The following is a 25,322-nucleotide window of genomic DNA, read 5'->3' on the forward strand; positions in this document are numbered from 1 at the left end:
CTTGTCTATAAAACTGTGCATCCACTGATACCACTCCTGTGGCTAGAGGTGTGCTGGGTTATTTGCTGGCCTTCTACTGCTCAACCTTGAGATTCATGTAATGATTTAAGTCACAAGTAGCAGCATAGTGAGACTTTCACCTTCTCTTCCTGCTTATGCACTTCAGAGAATCTGTGTTGAAGAGTGAATTACATTTAAGAGAGTAAAAGGTTGCGACACAAAGCGTGAGATACCTTCCCAAGAGGGATAGGACTTTATTTTTGCATTTCCAGTCTACCCTAGCGGGGTAAAAAAAGCCTTGAATGGATGTAGGCCAGCCTTAGTGCAAATCATAACCAGGTTGTGGATTTATTTAATCTACAGACTCCTGAGGTCAGTGTTTGCTCACGAAGCTCAGAAGTCATCTCCTCACTGCGGGGATTCCTGGGTGACTTCTGTGTCCCGTATGCTGCAGGAGATCAGAGCTGCATGTTGTGGTCTTTGCTGGCCTAAAATGTCTGTGCTTCTGTGAACTGGGAAACAGCAAAAAGTGGAGCAGTTCTTTCTGAGAGAAGCTAATAGACTGCATCAGCCCTGTGTTTAATGTAAGCCCTTATTTTGCCCCTGTTGTGTTAATTAGGTGCTATTTTGAGTTCAACAGGGGATGCAGTGTTAACCAGACCCTTGTTTTGCTGTTACTTTTTTAAACAGTTAACTTGACACCAAAACCCGTAACACAATTATCTCCATTATTAATGGCTTTCACTGCTAAAGTATGTTTAGCCTTGTAAGAAAATACACAAGAAGAAGAAAGGAATCCACTAGCAGATAAACATAAAGGCTTAAGTAGGGCTTTGCTGCAGCAGCCTTTCTTACTGCTTTCGATGTTGGCTGCCTGGAGTGCGTGTAGGGAAAAGCCTCTGTGGGACTGTGTCCTAGCTGGTGGTGTCGGTCTTTCTGAGATAGAGAATTGGATGAGATGATCTGGCACTGCTGTCAAAGTTTGCTCTTTTTTCTGTTAGGACAGGAAAAACATAGATAAGGGAGATGACTGAAATGATGAAGTTTCTACCTCTGACACCCACTTGCATGTATAGGCCTTTTCTGGAAAATTCAAAAACATAACACAAAGTGTCAGCCACTCAGGCCTTGCAAATTTACACCAGTCCTGAGCTGTAAAAACCACTGCTTTCCTTTTGCTTTCTGGTTACAGGCTTCAGGCAGTGTTGCATGCAGTCGAGATGACTTGACCAACTATTTCTGGCACTTACTAAACAGGACGCAGAAAAAGAGAAGTTTGTAAGAGTAGAAATACAGAGGAAAGAATGGCATCCACCTTTTGGAGAGTATGATTTAGTTGATGTTGCTAATAATAGAGATTTTGCATTCCATGTCACTGGCAAAACTTTATCTCTGCAGTTTTCATTAGTGGGAAGATTGGAAACAAGAAATATGGTCACTTCTGATCCTTTCAGTCCATCCATCCTCATGGTCCTTTGACCCTTTTCTGTCTTCTAGATAAAAAATTTCCAGAAAGTAGTGGTAACTGTATGCAGTTAAAACTTATCAGTCTGAACATTTTCATAGCATCTGTCATACTTCATTCTAAATCTCCTATTTCTAGATTATTCTTGGGTTTGGGGGGTTGGGGTTTTTTGAGGGGGGGGGTGTTGGTTTGGGGGTTTTTTTTGCTTTTGGGGGGGGGAGATTGCCCCCCCCCCCCCATGGTAGTCCATGAAGATACCCAAAACACTGAATAAATTTGATTGGTTCTCTTACTTTGAAATATTAAGAATTATGTAAAGTGATTTAATTCCTGTTTTTTCTCAGTTTTATGACTATTGCTTTTATAGGTGTGTGTCTATGTAGTGGCCTGAGTTGGATTTCATTACCTTGGAAAACAGACCTCTGCTTCACTCCCTTACTTTTATGCACAGCCGAGCTGAAAGTTGTGCACATCTACTCAAGATGGAAAATAGTAACATACATGCTCTGGGAAAAAATTCACATTTTTTTCAAAACTGGGGTATTGCAGCGTGATTGCATTATTGATGGGACACTAGTTAAAGTGTTTTGGTTACTTTATTTTTTATATAGTTTCTAGATCAGATTCCATTCCATGTTCTTTTTGCCTTTACAAACTGATAGATTTTGGATATCTTGAAGCAAACTTACTGAATGTTTTAGTTTTGCTATGGGGGAAAAAAATAAGGACACTTAACTTTCTGCAGTAAACACATTAATTGGTATTGCCAAGCCTGTATACAAATATGTCCGAAAACTTTCAGGGCAAAAAGAGCAGAAGCTTTCCAGCACCTGGCTTGTAGGAATATGCTGGGATTTATGGCAAAATGTATAAATGGTTGCAACAGATCTATTAAAATTTACTGGGAAAATCTATAGTTGGTTTTTCATTGTTTTAACAAATTAAAAAAACTCATGGCCTTCCCTCAAATTTATGGCCTCATTTGAAGCCCGGTTGAATTTTGCCTTTCTAGAGACTTCAGCAGGCTTTGGATCACACTGATATTTTAAAAGGTAAGTGTTTATCTTCAGGGGACACATGTTAAGAGGTAGGGATCACATTCTTCATCACTGAATTTTCCTATGGTATTTATGTGATTCTTTTCATGTTTAACTATAAATTGCCTCACCAATGAAGCCTCCATCAGCTGCCTAAGGAAAGCATCCCGCATTTCGGCAGAGCTTTCTTCCCCAAGGCTCAGCATCCGTGCTCCCCCTCTCAGTTGAAACCCTCACTCTTGGTTACACCCCATGCTGACAAGTCCTGCTTTTCTCTTCCAGCTGCCAGAAGCACAAGCCTGTGCACCAGCTGAGATGCTCTCCTCCTGTATTCCCATCTTTGGGGCAGGGTGAGCTCCTTGTAGCACTGATGGGGGAAGCAGGGATGGAACTCCCAAACCGAGTGACCTGCGTTCCTCCTGATAAGAGGAATAACTGCTGCTGTTACAGTTGCTTATTTTAATATAAATATCCTTTTTGCTTGCATGTTTTAAGAGCATCAGTAGGATCAGGCAGAAGGCCATGGCTCTGCAAACAAAACCACTTGATTATGTATTCTGTTCAATGCTTGTATTGTGCCAGGCACAGTGTGGGGTCTTGCCCTAGACTGAAAGTGCCACTGTGTTATAACTAATAAATAATAACATCTGACAGTAATTGTTTCATTACTTTAAGGGTCGGACCCTTTAGTGGGTGATCTGCTAATTGACAAACATGTCGTTCAGCTCTGTGGTACAGTCTCCTTAATAGAAACAGGCTTTTCTGTGTTTTTGTACTGAGAGGGAGACTTGAAGTCATTAATCATCATCATAAATAAAAAAAGAAATAAGAAATTAGACAAATAAGTTGGACTTCAGTGCTTAATGGCTTGTTTTAGGATTCTCCCCACTGCTCCAGGCAAGTGAAAGATATAACGAGGGTTTTCCCATGCTGGTCATAGCCTGTGTCTCTAGGTGACAGGAGAGGCAGGAGGCACAGGGAGGGTGGCATGGCAATCGTCACAGCTTGGCTTTGACTTGCAAGCCCTTGCAGCCACACAACTGCCCTCCCAACAGCCTGCCAGGGCATACCTGGGGTGTATTGGTCCTCTCTGCTTTGGCCACCTGAGACCGCCTCGCTTGTGCCAGGGGCACACTCTAAAGCACTGAGAGGCAAGTTAGTTTTAAACAGAGGTGTGATACTAGTTTGAAAATGGAAATTCCCTTCCTGGTTCTGCCACACGGTTCTGGTGATGCCTGCAACAAGTTGCTTCTTTCCCAGTTTCCAAAGAACCATGGAAATACTAATTTCCACTAATTTCCCACTACCTTGCCTTGATTCCTCCTACAAATGTTCTTTCAGGGAATTTGGAATATTTCTGCACTTTACTGATTAAAAAAATGTTTGCTTCACCTCTGCAAAATGGCAGTTAATCCATACTGATGTCTTCTCATGGAGGCGAAAGACCTGTCATCCTTGCAGTGATGCACTTCTCAAGAGTTTCCATCATGAATAAAAAGGGCAGTGATTCTGACTGGATTGCTGGGCTTGTATGTGGATCTTGCTATATGAATTTCTTGTTGCACAGATGATTTTGAACAGCTTGGAAATTGTTTTCCTGCTTTATGAATAAATCCTCCTTTGACAGAGGAATGCCATTTTTCTCCATGATGTTTTTCAACTTAGTTTTTGTCTTCCATCCTGGTCACAGATTGGTATCTCTCTGCATTTATTAGTTGAAGTGAGTGAATGCTGATTTGATGGGTTAGTCTCTGCTATTACTGTAACCTGACTCCCCTTCAATAAACTAGCTAGCATGGGATTTTTTATTTTTCAACTGCAAGATATGAAGTGGAATGAAATGAGAGGAAATAGTGCCATATGGTGTTCGTGTTCCATAAATCACATTTCTTAATCCGCCAGCTGCGAGTCCTCTCCTGTGCCTGGGAGATGATTTCTGCAGACAGTTCTGGATGTGATGTGCGGGCAGGGTATGGCCCAAGCCCTGTCCCCAGCTGAGGCAAGATCACAATCTCTTCCAACACTGCTTCTGGCATACAAGAAAAAAATAATGGCATTCATTTTCTTCCCATCATTTCAGCAACATCACCATAACATTTGTAGCTCTCATTTCAGCCTAGGAGGAAGGCATATGAGATGGTCTGTGTTAGGATATGAGCACAAAACCAGAAGTAATTGAATTGCTTTCTCTCAAGTCATCCCTGCTCATCAGCTGAGCCGGAGGAGCTGCTGGTGTGCCTGGAGCAGCCAGCTGGGAGCAGTGGCAGCCAGAAGGCAACTACTGCTATAATTTATGCTGAGACCCACGCGAACCTTGAGGATGGGGTAGCCGAAAGGCAACTGAACCTTCTTGCAAGTTTTCCACCTTCACTTGGTGCTAGGCAGAGTTCATGCCTAGCGACTGGCTTTCCAGTGTTTGGGTGCCGTCAGTGAGACTTCTTGAACCACGCTGAAAGAAAAAAAAATTAAAAATAAATAAATCATGCTGAGATAAAACAAAGATAATTGTTAGGATCAAGGAGATCCAAAATTTCTCTAGACCAAAACCCATTTTACCATATGCCACAAAACTCTCCCTTGAACTCCAGTTGAGCCAGACTTTCACAGTTGGAGCTTATTTTATTTTGGGGAGTTTGCAGACTTGGAGCAGTTTGGGCAGTATTTAGTCATCTGTGGTGTGAATGTGTAAAGCAGTGTAATGAAGTAAAGCCAAACAAAGCTCTTAGTTTGCAAAACCCTGCAATGAAATTTTTATGAATTTTGTTACAGATCCTTGAAGACAGAGAATAACTCAGTACCATGTAGTCCTTAGCATCAAGTGGTCCTCTTGCTCTGCAAGAAGTTTTGACATTTCTGTGTATTTTTTCAAATATATTTTGAGTTCAAAATGAACTGAAGTAAACCGAACCGTGTAAGTAACTTCTATTTATGAGAATTACCACACTAAATTTGTGCAAATGAAGTCACACAGGTGCAAGAATGTTTGCAGGACATTGCTCAAAAGGAAAATGGCTCGGGCCCTGTTTGCAGAGTGCAGATATCCTACTTTATAACCAAAAATGTCTTTAACTGAAGTGTAACTTTCACTGGCAACTTCTGGTTTTGTTTTCAATATATGCATTTGTGCTCAATGATGGGTCAAAAATTTTCCATGAGCAGAATTCAAATATGCTGTTTTAAATTCATGTAGTGGAAAAAGGCCTATTAAATATAATACAGAAAGGACTGCTAGGCGTATTTCAAATTTTAGTGGGCACAGGAAGGTAGGTAAAATTAGCATTTATTCATTATTTAGCTGCTTTTTAATATTTATGACTAGCTCTAATTGTATTCTATTTCTTTTTTTATTTTTTTGAGAGTGCTAGTGTAGTTAGATTCTGTAGAAGTGGTATTTTGGGGTAAAAAGCAGAACTGCTGACCTCAAGTGTTTAAAAACTGAGACTGACCAAAAAAGCCTGCTTTCCTCATTCATCTTATGATTCCTGAGCCTTCAGATGTACTGAGATCCCATTTCACATTTTCTCTAGCAGACCTAAAAACTTTGAACTTTGGCAATGTTGTTTTTCCTACTGGCAGGTGATATGTTCATCTGATGACACTGATCCAGACACTGGGTCCTTTAGCATCGTTGTGGGATTTGTTAGAAAGTTATGAGAGCTGGAATAGTGTGTTGGAAGGCTTGCGTTCCCATGGTAGTAACTTTGTGATCCTCTAAGTGTCTGAGCAGAGATGATAACGCTGAATATCTGACTGGGGCTGAATTCTTTGTCTACAATTTGAGGGGAAAAAAAGGGGTTCATCCATTTTGAGGGCAAGATTAAGGAAAATAGTTTGGTCTTGTCTGTTTGCTGGTTTTTGAGAGTAGGCTGGTGGGCTGCAAGGACCCGGTCTCTTGTGAGGAAAAAGAACAAAAGCTTTTGTAATACACAGCAAAAGGAGTTTTGGTTCTTGCAGGGAATGAAGGATGTGGCACGTGACTGTGGCTGTTTTGCCTCCTGTCTCACAAGCTTGGGGAAGGGACTTGGCTCCCAGATTTGCCTTCAGACTCCCCTCTGCTCCAAAACGCAAATCCAGAAACAGGAATATCCATTTCACCCCTTACCCCTTGCTGGCTGATGAGTTAAGAAAGTCCCCAGGTAGTGCTGATGAGTTTCTGTTCCTCTGAGGGCAGCTAGGTACAAGATTGCTCGCTCCAACTATCCAACGGGAGCTATCCAACTGGAAACCATATCAATTAGAGATGCACTTTGAATGTATTAAGTACTATAAAAGTGTGATGTTCTGAGCAAAATGAAACCAAAACTGGTGGATGTTATGGCACTGATATTTCTGTCTCATTTTCCCTCCTGTAGAATTGTACCCTGTAATTTTCTAATGCATTTAAGATAACTTCAGAAAAGTTTAAGAACTCTGAGAGTCTGATGATCCCACAGTAATGCCCTTGCAGAAATGCAGGGTACAGGCATTGGGAAGTGACATTATAAAATAAGAAAAACACAGTTGGAATGTTAGATGGATAATAATGGCAAGTGCCATTTTCTTCATTCAGGTGAATGATGCAATCGTTTTGTTTAACCATTGTCTTTTTTTCTGTATCCTTCAGTGTCCATCAGAAATACTGCTGTTACGGTATGCTCTGACCAAGTCCCCTGCAAGGGCAAGCAGAAGTCCAGGACACATTGTGCAGTCCTGGGAAGCATGGCAGAGCACGGCAGGTCCTGCTCACCTAGGCGTTAGCATGTGGCTTTCCAACACAGGCTTTATCTCGCTGCTCCCGAGAGTGAGGATGGAAGTGAGAAGCGTGGGCAGCCAGAAGACAAGCATGTGCTAAGACGTGCTGCTTCCTGGGGGCTTGCTGGGAAGCCAGCGTGTGCGTGGTCCCCCGGCATGGGGAAGTTGCACCAGCTTCAGCAGAGGTGGGTGTTTTGACTAGCTGGTGTGCCCTGCGCTGTCCCTCAATTTACAAGGCAGGAGAGCAGCCAAGCACTGTAGAAGCTTCCTTGCTTCATGACATGATTTCTTGCTTCTTTCTTACCCAGCCTTTGATTTTCCTCCTCCTCTGAGAGGGCTGATAGTTCTCTTGTGTTTCAGGAGCACCTTTCCCTAGTCTCCTAGCAAGCACATTTTGCCATTTTCTCTCATCTTTTGTTGCCCTTGGTCTACTCGAGCCTCCCTTTTCATTCCCACTCCTCCCTCACAGGGTCCCTGATACTCCCAGCTCTCTTCCCCTCCTCTCCTGTGCAAAGAGCGCTAATGGGCACTTTCAAACCTGTGCATGCTCTGTCTTGTGTGTGCACCAAGAATAAGTGAATGGTGATGCGGCTTTGCTGAAATCATGCCGGTCATCCTGACCTGGGCTTGCTGAAGCTCCAGCAGTAGTTAATGAGCAGTACTGGGAGGCTCATCCCAGATGCGGCAGGTGAAGCTTGGGAAGGAGGTGTACTGTGAGTTATTAATTGTGCATTTGTTTTAGCCTGCCTGATCCTGTAAGTGAGGGTCTAGTGTTGTACAGCCCAGTGTTGAACCCTGGAGGTTACTGAGTAGGGTTATTTGTAGGTACTTTGGCACCAGTGTTCATATCAGGAGCTATTAAAAATAATGAGATGCTGCAGCTTTACTAATGATTTAAGAGGTTCTCCTTGCATCTCAGTATGAGGCTGATCTGATGCAACCATCTTCTTGATAGCATCCCACAGTGTTTTGTCTTTATGAGTACATCTTGTTCTGGCTTGTTTCAGAAATCTGCTCTTAGCTCTAAGGTCTACAGTTGTTGGCCTGTAATTAGCACCATTATTTCGGTGCTTTTACTGCACTGGTCTGAACTGCTGGCTATTTTTAGATATGACATTGTTCAGGTTTTTGTTGCGTAGCTTATTTCTCTCATCATGAATCAGCAGGCCACTGAGTATAAAATAATGCTGGGTTTTAGAACACTTAGTGCAGACTTCTGTAGATACCAGTTAGCCAGTATGTATATGAACGTATCTTTAGATGGAGACTGTGGTCCAGTGCCAGGCTGAGAGGGACTGTGGTCAATATTCTCTTCTGGTGGCTTGAAATACTAAGTACCTGCCTTGCCCATGGGCCAGGTAGTTGAGTGGATTTACACTTAGTCTGCAGCGAAATCAGATACTTGGCGTGCACACAGGTCACGTAGGTAACATTTACCATAACTGAAACTGAACTGTTTGTCAGGAAGCTAAATACTACTAATGCCTTCTTGAGAAAGAGCCAGGTTTATGCCTTATGGAGGACTAATAACAGGAAGCCTGATTTCATGAAAGCTTGGGTAAAAACTACATGTGCTGTGTCTGAACCCTACAGCTCATGTCTGAGTTCTCTCAACTTGCATCTTCTCTTTGAATTGTAAAATGTTAGCCCTCCGGTGGCTGTCGTGTCCTTGACTCCCAGCTAGTATTAATCACAGATTGTGCAACTTTTGTAGATCAGTGGCAGCTTCCTATTTCGGAGATCTTCTTTGAACGCCCTTAGGTTTTATTCACAAATAAAACTGTATTCTCTTTTCCTTTCTCAGCACTGTCATTAAAGAGAACTTTCTTTCTGTTACACCTCTAAATCAAGATGTGCTAAATGTAAAAACCCACGCAGCTATTGAAGATACAGTCCTTGATTCTGCAGGAGGAACTTCTGAGACTTTAATATCCCAGAGAGCAGGCCAGTAGCCTTAAAGGCTCAGGCTGAATGAGAGGTAATTAAAGCTAAATTAGAAGCAGGCAGTTTCCATCAGTGAGTTTAGAATCCTAGAAAATACTTAACATTAGAAAGGAAGGCATCAAAGCACAGAACTAGAAAAATAGAAATCAGGAGGCTACCTCCAACACAGATGTTCACTGCCCATGCATACTAAGTAAGTCATCACAAAGAAAGATAGAAATGGGGTCAGAAAACAAAATGAAATTCACCCTAAAATAAAGCTAGATCTAGGCAGGAATTTTCATAGAAAGAGAAATACTAGAAAGGTTTAATTTTGAAAAAGTCCCAGGAGTGAGAGCATGCAGTTAATCAGTTATGATGTTGCAATTAATATGAATTATTCTTTATAATTTGATAGCGTTCAGAGGTATCAACAACAAATGAGCATTTGATTTTTTTCTATAGAATCTGTCATTGTTTTACCTGTACTGGTTGGCTAATTATTGCTTAAATCTCAGGAGTATTATGAAGCTTAATTCCTTAATGTGTTTAAAGAGCTCAGATGCCCTGTGCTAAAAGATGGCATCAACATAAAAATATTGATAAGCACTTACATTTTAGTATCATTTCTGGATTTTGTTAGTTGATGAATCTCACTAGCATGTGTCCCCATGTACATTTATGAAAATGTGCACATTTTCAGTTTTCAATAATTTGTACTCTGCTCTACAAAGAAATTTAGTGATAGTTATAAAACCTGCATTTTTATATAGTAGCGTTTTAAGCCTTACTTACATTTCAAGGAAGAAAAATACATCCTGAGGTATGGCTGACCAGGGCTGAAACTGCTGCATGCCATGAACAGACGGCACGTGGCAAGCTGTGGGTCCAAGCCCGTGACCCCGCTGTGTAGAGGGTTGCCAGCAGCTTTCCCTGAAGAAGACACGGCTCTGTTCTTCAGATGGAGAGAGGATGTTTCAGCCCTTTCGTAGGGGCTCTGTATCGAGCTGTCAGAAGAGAGAAGACCTCATGACTGCAGTGACTGAACTTTGTGACGTTTCATCACAAAAATTGAAGGCTTTGTAAGTGATCTGGTGAAAATGGAGTCAGGACACTCCTGAGCACCTCCAGCTACAGCAATCACGGCCTCGTCTCTCTGAGTGTGGACATGAGCCTCCTCCGTAGGTAAATGCAAGAAATTAATAGCACTGATAAAACTATCCTGTGGACACTCCTGCAGAGACATGAAAAGCTAATGTGGTTGTTCACCAGAATGAAAAACTGCCTCACTTCGATAAGGGACTGCAGCTAGCAGGACAAAAATACTTCTCAGGCCAGTTTTCCTCTCTCTGATTACTGAGCAATCTGCCCTCCACAGGAAAGCAGAAGAGAAACCCTCTTTAAAAAGTTGGTTACTAACTAAATTGAAGTGTAGGGGCTTTTTTAAATTATTTTTTTTAGTTCTGGAAGTATCTCTTTGCTTTGGGGAAGTAAATACATCTTTATTAACCTTGCCAGGAAATACTGCTGAAGATCATCAGCTCTTTTTAGCATTTCATTTCTAAATGCATTTCTAGGCTTCGGTGAGCTTTCTCAGTGCTGAATATAACCCCTCATTTTGCTCCACTGCACAACCTGCTTGTATTATGTGAACTGAATCTAGCAGCTTCTTTCCAAACTTCTGGAAGTCGTGTACCCCAGCCAGTCACCTGGGTGTTCCCGTACCTCGTGCTACCTCATCCCCAACTTGAATTACAGCTGGTAAGGGCCTTTGCTTAGTGCCTTTCTTCCCCTTCACCTCTTTGCGTGTGTTTGGGAGGGCAGGAGGACTGGGAGGACTTTACGGGCACCACGTGTGCGTCCTCTCCTTCCTCTCGCTGCCCCGTGTCCTCTGCCGCAGCTCCTGGCTTCCCGGGCTTGCTGGGGTTCATTCGTAGGAGGTTGCCACACACTTGGCTGACCCAGCCTCTCTTTTTTCTGTTTCCCCCTGTGCTAGAAGGTGCACAGGGCAGACACCGCTCCTGCCTTATTCCTGCTGTGGCTCTGTCTTGAGAAGTCCAAGTAATTTTATGCCAGATCTTGTATTTTGAGTTCTTGACTTTCTTGGCCATTGGGAACCCACAGGAAGGTGCTACGTATGGGGAGAACGAGAGACTCCTGGAGTGTCCTAGAAAATGGAAGGCTGCTGACTCCTGGCACTGAATACTGGGCACTGCCAGTCAGTCTACCTTTGTTCCGTGACAAAATACAGCTTGGGGATTAATATGGTGCAGGGAGACAACTCCAGCTGCTTCTAATTTCCTCACTAGGAGCCCATCTGTCTAGCTGCCAGGTTGCAATACAGTTGTATTGCTAGTTGCATTGACTCATACTCTCTTTTCCTAATGATGCACAGAGATCAATTACCCATATGTTGTTTCCAGTGCCTGTATCTGCTTTTCATGCAGTCCCTCCTGAGGGGTTATTGACGTTCCTGTGGAGCATGAGAAATGGATGGGACTCTCGCAAGCAGCCTCTGTACTAAGCTGTGAAGAGATCCTGAGGAGGGAACGGGGAAATTGTTTCCCTTCCCTTACAGTGTTGTGTGATGTATGTGCATATGAGTTCTCTCTAAATGGGTTTTCATTTCTTTTTGATTTCTTCATTAAAAGGTGTGTCACCTATCTTCTTCCTATTGCTTATGGCTAATATGCAGCTGAGCGAGTTTTTCAGTATCATGTCAAGACTGGAAAATAGAGGAGAGTGAGCTGGCTTATTCTCAGTGCAGATAAAAAAGCTTGGGAAAAACATCCTGAATATGCCTGCCCCCTTTAACCCGAGGCAGCGGTTGCACCCATGGGCCACCGAGGGCCTCAGTTAGACTCCTAGATATGGCAAAGAATCAGCATGTGCTCATTTATGGTACTTGTTTTATTTGTATTCGTTTGCTACCATTCGCTGTTACTTCAACATTAGAGATGTTTGCAATGACTTACATTCCGAGTTGCTGCTTAGTTGCTCCACTAAGGACTAAGCAACGTACGACACTGTTACAGAGAGCATCTTGCTTCAATCATATTATATTATGTTTTCCTTTCTTACTGGAGGCTCTTGGCTTTTCATTAGGTTTTTAAAATACTGATGTTAACCCCAAGTGGACTGGGATCTGCATGGTGAGAGAGAAGTCCTATCTCAGGCCATATTGCCACAGATAAAATGTAAAAGTGCTCGAGCTCATTGGATTCATTTTTCAAGAAAGCCAAGTGGCTGGATCCACTGAACCGTTTGCTCGCAGCAGCCGGAGCGGGACAGTCTTGGGGGGGGGGGCCCAGGTATGGTGTTTATCAGTGAGGCTGCTCATCATCCTTGCAGTGCCTTACATCTTCTGGCTTCAATAACATGCTGATTGCTAGATTAGAAAAATGTCTCATTAACACTTGTTACTTTTAGTAGGTTTGTTCTGACTGGACACAGTGACATGATAGGAAGTAACAGGACTTTCTGTACAGAAACAGAGAGTTAACATTCTTTATCTTAGCTTACCTTGGCAGAAGCAGAACCATGCCACTGAACCTAGCTTTTACAATATGTTGGACTTCGAGTATTTATTAATTCCTAACTATATGAAACTTCTTTACATGAATATATCCTCACTTATGCTGAACAAATATTTTAAAATGCTTAATTCTTCCCTAATTTCATTTTTCCAGAGCCCTGACCGTGACAGAATCAAAGAATAAAATCCGCTGGCAGTGTGATGGCTCTGTCTTGTGGTTATATGCGCTTTCCAGTAAGCAGAAAAGTTTTGCCTTTGTACTTTGCCAGGTCAACACTCTTTTAAGAGGTGACGTGATGCTGATTTGTTAGGCTGGTTGGTCTGTTTTAAAAGAATTGAATTACGGTCTGAGGCATGCACAGCATGTCAATAAATAGCAGCGTTGCTGTCTGCAGATATTTCTGGGGTTTAGTTTGCTTGGGGTTTTCTTTTCTGTTTCATTACTTATACTTAATGAAGGAAGCAGGCTACTTAAAGCCACATAGGAGTTACCAATTTGGATCACACTGGTAGTTCACTAACTCTAGTTATGATCACAGCTAAGTGCATCAGAGGAAAGTATAATAATATGCAGCATAGAGCGTATTTCATAACTTGTCTCCACAAAAAAGACATTCTCAACCTCTTCTGTCTGCTCCCCTTCCCCCCTCCAGTTGCGAAGATGTACTTTCTAACATTACTTCCAAATTTTCTATTTGTAAGCTGTGATATTCTTCCCAGATTGTTCTCATACAGAGTTGTTTGGGTCCACAAGTCCTGCTTGTTCCTCTGTCTGAAGCCATTTCCTAACCCTGCAGGTTAGGTCCTGACTGTCTGAACAGACTTCAGGTGGCAGCTGACCCCCAGGGAACCACGAGAGGTATTGGATGTCTGAGATATGTCTGTGAAAGGAGGGGAAATGTCTTTAGGACAGAAAGAAACCCTATAGGAAAGCTAGGAGTAAACAGATTCAGGAATTAATCTTCCATAGCAAGGGAACCGAGTATCCAATCGGGCAGGATGGAAACTTCTTTGTGAGTTTTATATTCTTGGAATATAATTCTATCAGATGACAGGCTGAGTGGAAATACCTTTGCTGCCTATTGTTCTGTGGGAAATCCACCAACCTCTAGTGAACATTTTCTTGCCAGCTCGTGTTCGCCACTCCTCACTGCATTACTAGCTACCTGCGAGCCAGGTGCTCACAGCACAGCGTTGACGTTTCACATCACCCAAGTGAACCTAACAGGATGTTAAGGTGCTTGATCTCATCCAGACCATTTGACAGCTAAACATTAAGGCTGTGAACTTCATTTCCTCCATCGGCCAGGTCTCCGTTTACACAGACGTCAATAGGTGACAGCAACACGTTGAGACACATGCTGATGCAGGAGGCACCTCTACGAGAGGGGAGCCTGGCACGTTGTAGAGCCTAGGTGCACTTCAACTAGGTCCAGCTAGGAGAAAAAACCCAAACGCAATGGAATCAGGTATATTTGTACGTTCTTGTAAATAAACAGAATTGCATCAAAATCCCACTCCCTTGAATCCCAGAGGAGTCAGTGGGTAACCCAAGGCAGGGTCCTCGCTCACATCGCCAACACTTGGGACCGCGGGTAACTCCCCAAGGCTTGCTCCGAAACCTGCTTCAGTCACCTTCTGCTGCACTTGTTCAGCCCTGCTACAGCTTTCTTCTGATGCGAGCCATCTCTCCGAGCTTCTCATGCTGAGCTGTCACTCACACACGCGTTTCTGACCAAAGCCATTCCCTGCAGAGCTTCACCGTTCAAGGTTCAACAGCCTTTGGCCTTCTCCCGGTCTGGGATGGGAGGAGGGATGAATACATACATCTCTTGTCAACAAACATCTGTCAAGGACTGTTTAGCTAGCTGGTCCCCAAGGCAGCTCTGTGTCTCTTTAGCTCCTTCCCATTTTTTTAGGTTTCTGTGAATTCTGGATTTTCTGGATTTTCTTTTAATCCTTTTAGGAGACTAACTAACTACTTGCCCATAAAGGGATGTGATACCACCATCCCCTCATTGGTTTTGTGGAAGGTATGTAAGTTTCTTCTGAATTTAGCTGGAAGATTGAACGCTTCCAGGCATAAATACATTAAACTAATTGTTTTACAAATACCTGACTTTATTAATTTCAACCAAAACTTTTCAGTGACTTCTGGCTGACTTGCAACTTTTGCCAGGTCAACTGAAACTGCACTCTTTTTCTGCAAATAAAATGTTAATATACTGACTCAGTCTTTCATGCTAGTCTAGTGTCCTGTTTACAGGAAGTTGAAACCAGCTACACCTTGATAAAATACATGTTTCCTATATATTTTTAATCAATTTTATCAATTGTTAAAAAATTGAGAAAGTTTATCAATTTCTCATCACTGTCATGGAGGCACTACTCTGGAAACATGAGAAGTATGTGCATCTGTCAGCGTTTCAGTTTGATTAGAAAGGTTGAGTACCATCAGTTAAAACAGGAGATTTGTGAAGTGGATTCTCATTAGAAGTTCAGGACTACTCACTGAAAGGTTAAATGAACTGGGGCACACTCTGTATTTCCCTTTCCCCGCACTGTCCCCAGACCGATTGGAAGAGATGGGTGCTATTTCCCAGACAGATACATCTTGTGGATGAATCCCCTTAAAATTATTTTATAATAGAACTATGCCTTGCAATGTTTTAAATAACTTTTTTCCTAAATATGCCAGAAACAGTTTCCATCTTTGATAAAGGTGTTTCTAGTGTCTATTTTGGTGTTACTAAAACAAGCCATTACGATTTAAATGGCCTTAAATGAGACAGTTTGTATAATGACTGAAGATTAAAAAAACCAAAACAATGTGCCTCTAATACATACCCCAAACACATGCATATTATTTAAAGATATTTCGAGGACCTAGTTAGATTTGACATCTTTTAATTAGAAGCTTAACATTGAGGTGTACTAATGGCACAATTAACTTGGACTGTTACTATTGAATTTTCTAAATACATTTTTATGCAAGTTGTTACTACCCAATTGCTGGAGGCAAGGGAGTGCTGGGGAACCATACAAGCAGTTGCAATAATGTCTGGGACTAATTGCCTCTTAGGGCTTGACCTTGTCAATTGCTGGGTTTTCATCAGCTTCAGTGATTTATTTTTCACAGAATCAGAGTTGGAAAATATGAAAGCAATCAGGTAGGTTTGCTTTTGAAAAGCATCATCTGTTGTTCGTTTTCAGCGAGCACCAAGGCAATGGTATCTTCGGGCTGCTGCAGATAGAGTCCAGTTCCTGGCTTAGTTGAACTTTGTGACTTGAGTTGTTTCTGCCAAGACACGCCACAATGTTCATTAATTTTTAGCTACATCAAAGTTTGGGGCCAGGATGTACAACTTCTTTTAGGCAACATTTAGATGTATTGCATCCCCTCTGCCAACTTTTGTACTTAGCAGCCATGAGTCAGACCTTCCAAAGTAATGAGATTAAAAACAGTGACTTTTTTCTTTTTGCCCTCTGTTTTATGAGTCGTCAGCTGACACTCTTGACACTGTTTTAGCTTTTCTTTGTAATCACAAATTTACACTATTACAAAATATGAAAGCTGAGAATCTCACTTAGTTTTGTCATTCCAGGACTGGGAGCTTTGAGAAACTGTAAATGTCAGGAAATTTGGATAAAATCACGAGAGTTGACAGGGCTGTGGCAGGACAATAGAACCCTTCCTCGGTCCTGCAGGAGGGCTTACGCATCTCTCCCAGGGGTATCAAGGGATCAAAGTTTGTCAAGGGATCAAGGCCTCCTGACCTAAGAACCCAAGAGTACACAAGCCAGGAGTGACTGACAAGTAAATGACACCACAGATGTACACATCAGGAGCAAGTGGTCCCCTTGAAAGGGTTGTGTGGGATCCTAGCCACTGCTTGCCTCTATGTTGGCTAGCTGTGTATGGATGGGGAGTTAAGGAAACTACCTGCTTCTCAACTGTCCTGAATCCCTGTCAAAAATTGATTAATTGGCCCATGCGCAGCTGTAGTGTGGAGACAGCTGGTCTTCACGTACTTCTTCTGAGCTACGTGCCATGACAACTCTTACTCTTGGTGTAGGAAAGGTCACAGTCTGACCTAATCTATGTCTGTAACAGTGGCGTGGTGTTTATCTGCTCTTGCGGAAAAGAAAAGAGAAGAAAGTAATATCTGAATTTCCTCTCTGGTAGTCAGCGTAGGGATTTACTTGTTCTTCATAGAGAACTGTGCAACGTTAGGAAAACAGTGTTTACAAGACAGAGCTCCTGATGGCATTCAGAGCAGGTTTTCAACTCCTTGTCAAAGTGACTGCAGTCTGAGCTACCGGGGCACAAGAATAAATCCTAGAATTAGCAATCGCGGTTTGCAGTTGCACATTCTGACCCCTCAAGATTTTGTAGCTGCCTCCAGTAAGGAACTAAAAACAAAGGGGTGCTGTTAATCTTGTATAATTCTTACGCAATGACCAAATAGGAGAATGATTGGAGAAAATGTCAAGAGAGAAATTACTCTTGCATTTCACAGAAATAAAATAGAAAGTTGTTATCTTTCTGAATTTCCATGTTTGCGTCACATCTGAAATTGATTATTTCCTAACATGATTTAAGTAAGTTGTGAATGTACTTCTCTGATTTTAAAAATCTCATTATTTTATCCCAAGGAAGGTCTGTGTGTGATCTGAATGACACACATTTTGGGAGCTGCTTGTGTTCTGCTGAGAAGTCATTAGACTAAGGATGAGGAATGGTGTATGTTAGAAACTCAGCAATGTAATTACGTGCAAGAACTCTGCTACAGCCTTTGGTGATAAACTACAGTCTATATCCAGTCCTTGAGAATCCAGGCAGTATTACCTTATGAGTTACTTAGCCTGACTCACTGCTGAATCTCTTCTCTGTAGTCTAATGCTATATGGCATGCTCCCACGCTGTGGGAAATGTGAAGGCAGTGGCCAAAAGACCATGTGTGCGATAAAACCATTTCCTTTCAGTATTTGTATTACAGTTTCGCTTCCTTTTTTTGGATGTGTACAAGCGAAAAGTGTCAGCTTTGCATGCAGAGCTCAGATGTACTCTTTTCAATCAGCCAAGCTAAGACTTGGTGACATGTATTAAAAAACAAACCCCCAACAACCAAGTATCTGGTAATTTAGGCCTTTTGGGTATGATGTACACATGCTCTTTGGTCCATCCAGGCATGTGGAGTCCACAAGCTGTGTTCTGGAATTGGGGGAAGTTGAGAAATGAGGATTTAGAGCAAGATGTGTTGACTATACAGAAAGTTTGATTTCCCCACCCCTGACGACACTTTCGCTTCGTATCAGCTCTCTCACTTATGCACTATGTATACGCTGTTCCTGCGACTCTCCATCAGTGCTCGGCGTGCTAACAACCAGCTGCTGCGTGGCGCTTATGGAAGCGGGTTGGCTAGAGGGAGGGATGTCAAGGAGAGGAGGCACAAACCACACTCAGCATGCAAAGAGAGCTTGAGAGGAAGAGGTGGGTCATTGTCTTCTGCTTCTGTTCTGTCAGATGTGTCTGCTCAGATGTGCAAGAAGTTGCCTTTTTTTTTTTTTAAATCTACTAGAGGGATAGAGCAATGAGAACTTTAGTATTACCAAGGAACTGAGAAGATCTGGACCTGTGCTGAGATTTGCAGTAGGTACCATATTTAGCATATGCCCAGAGGAATTTTTGTGGTGAATTGTCTGTACCTTTTACTGAACCTGGTAGAAATCCTGGGAGAAGATAATCTGATTTCAGAAGACTAAAGAATTTCAGAGGGGAAAATGGGAGAATTGGGCAAAACAATGGGAGATCTATCAGGCTGAAGGAAGCCAGCTTTTTCTCAAAAAGTGAGGTATCTTTAGATAAAACCAGGAAGCCCATACCAAACCTGCTACAGGTAACTGTTTATTTTTGGTGTTACAACTCACATGGATTGTTTTGAAAGTGGCTGGCAAAGTTATCTCTGTTCTCATACCTCAGTCCAACTTAGTCACTGGCTACCAAGGCTGGTAAGAAGAATAGGACCTAACTTTTGTTGAAGTATTGAGGATCCCAGAAATGTTCTTTACTGGATTATTTTTAGGTATGTCAAACTGTCTTGAATGAACTAGCATTCTGCATTCCCAGATGCACTTGTTATAAGTCAGGTCTTTGCCTTTTCTGAGCTTTAGTTAGCAAAATCTGTATTCTCTAAGTTTTGCTTAAAATTAGGTATAACCAATGACATTTGTGTAACTGGTTTTTTTCTTGGAAAAAAAAATGGGATGATAATTAGCTATTTCTCCTTGTGTGTTTGATTTGTTCATGCAGAGTGCAAGCCAACCCTTCCTGAGGCTGGTTATTTTGCTAGAATGGCAAGTGCTCATCTATGGTCTTCATCAAGTGAAGACCTTGGGAAAAACTGAGATACTATGTTCAGGTGAAGGACACTGTTCCTCTTTGTCCCTGCACCTAATTTAAAGAATCCAGGCAGTTGGTAAGTTGATGAGAACAGATGTTTTAGCAAAGCAGATTCCACTTAGGACTAGAATAACTTACGTCTAAGTGTGCCATGGTGATCTAAGCTAGACAGGTGCTTTAGGTATGCTCAGAGCCTTCTTTCGCAGGTGACGCTGGGCAGCTCAGGTGGCAAGTCTTCCTCGTGTACCGGCAACCCCCAGGCGTATGGGACAAAAGTAGCTGGAGATGGCGAGTGGGCCCGTGCGTTTGCGATGCCTGAGGAAACAACCTAGAAGAGGCTGAAGGCAAGTTTAGCTGCTGTGGGACCCACGGTGGCAGCCATTTGGCTGAAGAGTGGATCAGATAGGACTGGTTGAGGTAATCTTTCAGCTCCCCACAGATTTGCATCTATATTTGCCTTTTCTGCAGCAGTTCAGGTGAAGGAAACCCCTTTGTTCCTGTGGGAGTTTTGACACGAGTGAGGAGCCTTACCAGTGCACTGTTTGCAAAAGACTGCTTTGGAGACTTGTGGGAAGTCTCCAGCCTTCTGCAAATCAGCTAAAATGTATTGGTCTGTTTATTTCTGCCTTTCCCAATCTCTTTGTTTTTACCAGACAAGAGCCCAAGTCACAGACTCAAAGACTTGCAGCTGAATTTTGTCATTGACTCATCACATGCCTATTGGTAAGCCATCTGCAAATAAGATAATCGTCTGTAATTTGGGGTGTCTCATCTAAAGACGTCAATTTCCATTACTAAAAAATGAGACTAATGCATAGAACACAAGGATATTGTGTAGAATAACTCACTGTATCTAACTATTGAAGAGCTCTTTGCAGGTGTAGAGTGCTTGTTAATGGCTAATTAGCATTATTTAACTGTACTTCCAGCCATTAAAACACCACTGTCCCAAATGAAACCAAATCAAGCTTTTATTCTAACCTGTACATAGAGAATAATTTTTGCAGCCATAACTGTGTGTAACTTGCCATTTGCTCTCATCTAATCCACTTATTAGCTCTTGACAGTGAACTGAGTTCAATCTCATCTGACTCAGTAGCTCAGATGTTCCTAGACTTCGTCCTGAAAACCTCTGCATGCAGTTAACACGTTAAATCCCCATTTTGTTTAACGGAGAAATTGTTCCATTTCAAGCAGTCGAAGGTTGAGAACCCTACTCAATAAGTAGGGGTGCAGGTTAAAAAAATCAGTATATGCCACACTCAGCAGGAAGCTTTTTAGACTGGTAAAAAAGGGACATGATAGATTGACTGCTGGGTGGTAGCTCACCCATTGCAGGTATCACAAAGCCGCAGAGAGCCTTTCTCTGAAGAAGGTATCTGCTTTGTCAGTTCAGATATACCCCAAAATGGCACGTGCTTCATCTCTGTATATACCAAGACACAATGAAATACGATAACACAGGATTTTCTTTCTTCTTGGTTTCACTGACTGGAGACAAGTTCCTTATTCATTTGCTCAGAACAAGTGTCAGAGCAGGCTGTGGAAAGTAGCACAAAAATGCCGATCGTTATCTTGAATTTCACTGTGATGTTTATTACTGTGTTTCACAAAAGTGATTTCCTTTATGAGGCAATTTCATGCCTTACTGCTTCCTAATGCATCTTGCTGCTACCGTCAAATGTACAATTTTAGAAGACTTTTCCACAGAATCCTTTTCAGTTCCCAAATTTTAAAATATTCAATATACTCCAGCGTGATTGTCATTAGGCTTTAGAATCTATAGCTCTACCGTGTTTACTTTTAAATTTCATTTTCTAGAAATACTCAATTACTCACAGCAACATGTGATTGATGATACTTCTGCAGCCTGGTGGAATCCAGTTACTTGGTTCAGCAAAAGTTCACTTTTCGAGGGGTCACAGGGGGAACGCGTTATCCTGGAAGCAGTTTTAGGCAGTTTCCCATTTCCTCCTCCTTGCACATACTTACTTGTTTCAGCGTTTGTTACGCTGTGCTGAAATCCCATCTCTACGAGCTTGATTCCTGCTCCAGGTGGATGGCGTATTCTCATTTATACCCTTTCAGGTGTTGTGGCTGAACTTGCCTTCTAAGCAAGACAGCAGAGGCTTGACCTAGAGCTCTTTGAAATCATCCTTTCTATTTACTCATTGGGCTTTATACTGAGTTAACAGCATACTCCAGTCAATTGCAAAAGCAGCACAGCCCTTTCCCCAACTTGCCCTGCCCAAAGCTCGGCACAGAGCAGATTGTCATCATTTCTTTCATCCTTCTGCCAGTTTTTTTTCTTCAGTTCAGCCTGAGTGTCTGCTGTCTGGTGTTTCTGCCATGGGATGTATGTTTTAGAGTAAACAAGGTTTGTTTTAATTTCTCCAAGATAAATCACCTGTAAAAAAAAAATAATCATCGCTTGAAAAAGCTAATTGCACTTAGTCAGTCTAAAACTTACCAGTTAGTGTGTCTCATTCCAGAGCTGGAGGCATGTGTCTGAGCCCCTTGCTCTGCTCTCAGGTCAAAGGCTGTTCCTAGTGAGCGCCGCTGGAAACGAGTACCTGCTCTGTCAGGGCCAGCAAAGCAAAGGTAGGGGCCACGGGACTAGCCCCATCCAAGGGAGCTCTTGTCCTCCAGGCTACAGAAAGGAGCATGCTTGCTGCGCCATCTGAATTGGGGGTGGGCCAGGAAAATAAAAAGGAATCAATCAGATGTGCCTGAAGCTAAGTGTGTTGTTTATTTAGTGGTGTGAAGTTTGTATTAATGTGGAAGCGGGAATGGTGCACATGTCGGAGAGCGAGAGGGAGAGTGAAAGAAAACTTCACGATTATTGGAAAACAAAAAGTTAAAAACCTGTATGTTCAGATCTGATGCTCGTCGGATTTCTTAGTAGTTCTGAATGATGATGAATGGAAAGCTAGAACCCCCTGAACCTAAACATCCTTGTATTGTAGTTAGTCCTGCTGGATGTACATGTAAATCCAACAAAAGAACTTCTGTGTTCACAGATGAAAACATATCTGTGTAAATCCTCTCACCCCTTCCTGCCTACCTTGCCCACCTTGAACTTCTAACTAGGAGGAATCAGGAAAGGACACTGTGTTGAATTTGCAGTAAAATTTGGCCATGTGCATGTGATGTAAGTATATATCATGCCAGACAGCAGCTGTATTATGTCACCCTGATTAAAAAATGGACTGCTGTATCAATAAGCTACTGCCTATCATGATGTCAGTCTGCACAATGCCATTGGTTTGGCAGGCTTTTAAGTAAAAGAATTATAACCTCTTTCCTTTTGATCACTTTATTAAATCCAGATTGATCTTTCATCCAAAATGTCAAGGAATCTGCCAGCAGCTTAGCAATTAATGAGAATAATGACCTGCTATAAAACGAACAACGGTGAATTAAAAGTACAGGTCATGTCTGCATTTGCCAACAAGATACAGATAACTTTTTTTTCAGCTGTTCCTAATTCTCATCTTTAAAAAAAGACAGAGATACTACAGAGAGTCTGTTGACTGCAGTTGAACTCAGTTTCCTATTTGAGTGCTCAAAGATTTTGGCTCACAAATAGGGACAGCTTATGCTAAGTCTGCTGCAGCAATTCTGGTCCCGAGCTTTTCACTCTGCTCTTCTCCAAAGATTTCTGCCCCTGCTGCTGGGATTGCTCAGCTAATCATACAGCAGTTGCAGATCTGCTTAAATCATAGCTGGATGCACTGGGAAAGACCAAAATTGATGCCAGTTTATGCTAATATGCCAGAGTGATACAGCGTCTACTTCACCAGGAGCTGAGCTGGTCCTGTGAGGAGGGAGGGAGACATCTAAAATGGGCAGATTGTTGGGACAGAAAATTCTTCTAAGCTTTCCTAAGCTCATCTATATCTACTAATGAGTCAGAGCTTTAATTCCCTTTGCATTAAACAGATCAACTCCGAGAGAGTTTTGTACTTGAGTATTTTTAAGACTCCAGCCCTTAAATTCTTAAGTTATTTTGATGGTAGGACTGAAGCTCCTGAATCACTTAGACTTTACAGTGTTTTACCAAAAATACTGTAATTCCATTTAAAAATTCATACAACTCGGACACTATCTGCAAAAAATATTCTTGATCAAAAAAAAGCGCGTACTCCAAGCGAATGTACTGTTTCTTGTTCACGTTTATAATTAAGAGGGTTTTATTTTAAATGTTAAATGTTTTACATTTTTGGCCAAACGTGGAAGTGAAACTGTTACATTTTAGAGTAAATTTTAGCAGCACTTCTGCTTTCCTTTCATGTTGACATAGGCCACGTTGGTAAGATTTTGTCTGCGTAAAAGATAAGAAACATCCTTACTACAGTACCGGGTAAGATGGGTGAAAGTGTAACTTAAGTCAGAGGCAAAGCTCTCGCTTAGTTTAGTGAAATCAGGGTTTTCCTAGTGTGTTTAAGAATACATTAGTGCTTTGTAAAAGGTCTTGTTCCTTCTCTTAGAATAAAACACCAGAATCTCCTAAGTACGAGACCAAAAAGAGTCACAGTACTAGCATAAGCCTCTAAACACCATTGGAGACATTAGGGCTTGAACAATGTGGTTTTATTTGCTTGGATTATTCAGCATGTGAAGATACATCAGTTGTTTCTCATATGTGTATTAATACCAAAGCCACAACTAATCTTTGTCAGGTCCTGCGTGGGAGAACCTTACAGTCCTTGGATGCAAGTCCCAGCTTCTTGCTTGGCCTCCAAGAGGGCACGTCAAAAGGTCTTTTTCACTTCTTTTTGAAACACCGGGCCTTTTCTGATTGTCCATGCTGTCTTCTCAGAGCTACCAAACCTCAGAGCACTGTCAGCGTAGCCATCAGCTCCCAGCCCTGCTCTCCCCTGCTCCTGCCGGTCGCGTGGTCCCTCTCGTGCGGTGCGGAGGATGCAAACGCATCTCTCCTAACGCACAGCGGGTGTCTGGGTCAGCGGCTTCCTACCTGTTCAGAAAGATGTACCGTCATTTCTCAAATGGGTGTTATTTTCTAGGGATAAACTGGCTGATAGCTCTTTTGGCTGTAATGCTGCTCCCTCTTCAGCTGGGCCACTGTCCCAGCTGTGAGATTTGCAGTGGTTTGTGAGCATCTTCTGATTGCAGACGGGTGCTTTTCGCGCTGCTGATGTCTGTTCAAAGGCCGTATGTTTTGTGCTCTGAGACGTTTCCTGGCCACTCAGTTGAAATTTCTGATTAATTAGGTATCGTCAGGTTGAAATGTGGTTAATTACAAAAACAGAGGTAATCGCTTCAGGGATGATGCTTGCATATATCATTTTTTCCTGTTGGGGTTTTTTCCCCCTAATTCTACAGCTGAAAAACAGCCTGGTTTTTGTTTTGCTGTAGAAAGACCCCATACAAAGAGGAGACACAGCTAGAACTCAATTATGCACAAAATGTTGTTGAATGGAAGTGTGAGAAAATGAGGAAAAGGAAATAGTTTTTTCACTACCTCTTTGAAATCTAGTAAAGGGGCCTGAGCCTGGTAAAGTTCAAACTTGGCCATTTACTTTAAAAGTAGAACATTGAAAATCACGTACTTCTAGCAGGAAATTTCTGTAATTTCTCTTTATATAGTGTGAACCTGCTTCTCCGGAATAGATAGGCTTTTGGAGATGTCTGGGGTAGTGATATACATACACCTATTTTGTACCTTATTGCAGTGGAGCTTCACATCCATTTGGGTTTATCTGGTACGTGGTATTTAAGTGGTGGTTGTGTTTCATTTATCGGCTCATAATTTTTTCTGCACATAAACACGGCAAAAGGCATGCCAAAAGAAATATCTGCATTTAGATTGAAATGATCCATTAATAATGAAGGACCAAGATATATCAACATCATTTGTATTCTGTATACATGCATATGCTAAATAATTTTGTTTTCAGAGTGGATATATTGTGGCTTTCTGACTCTGAAATAATTACAAGCCTCAGCTGTAGCTGAAGTATTAGTCACAGTGATTTAGCTCTGCCGGTAATGTTGTGAATATATAGACTATTAATATGGTGTGGGGCACCAATGGTGAAGATGAATCTGTGGCTGTACTGAGTATTCACCTTTCCAGACAGCAGCACTTATCTCTCAGTCAGTACTTGCACCCATCCATCTGTGTAACACTGGGAAACACTCATGAAATCAGATCCTTGTTTTCAGTAAAAAACTTTTTTTAATTAAGACTATTTTATTATTTAG

At 42.0% G+C, this 25,322-nt stretch overlaps 1 protein-coding gene across 4 annotated transcripts in view; it reads left to right on the top strand.

The window, feature by feature from the left end:
• The window catches only part of TMCC3 (transmembrane and coiled-coil domain family 3), a 143,332-nt gene that overhangs the window by 48,679 nt on the left and 69,331 nt on the right, over positions 1–25,322 (top strand). Inside the window, exon 1 of one of the 4 annotated variants that reach the window (XM_030003086.1) lies at positions 18,132–18,185. The exons of the other annotated variants lie outside the window; for them this stretch is intronic. The gene's annotated coding sequence lies outside the window, so the exon portion shown is untranslated. Of the gene's footprint in view, positions 1–18,131; positions 18,186–25,322 lie in introns of those variants that run through there. 4 annotated transcript variants of the gene reach the window in all.

Source organism: Aquila chrysaetos, chromosome 26 (genome assembly GCF_900496995.4).
Source record: "Aquila chrysaetos chrysaetos chromosome 26, bAquChr1.4, whole genome shotgun sequence".
Taxonomy (NCBI): domain Eukaryota; kingdom Metazoa; phylum Chordata; class Aves; order Accipitriformes; family Accipitridae; genus Aquila; species Aquila chrysaetos.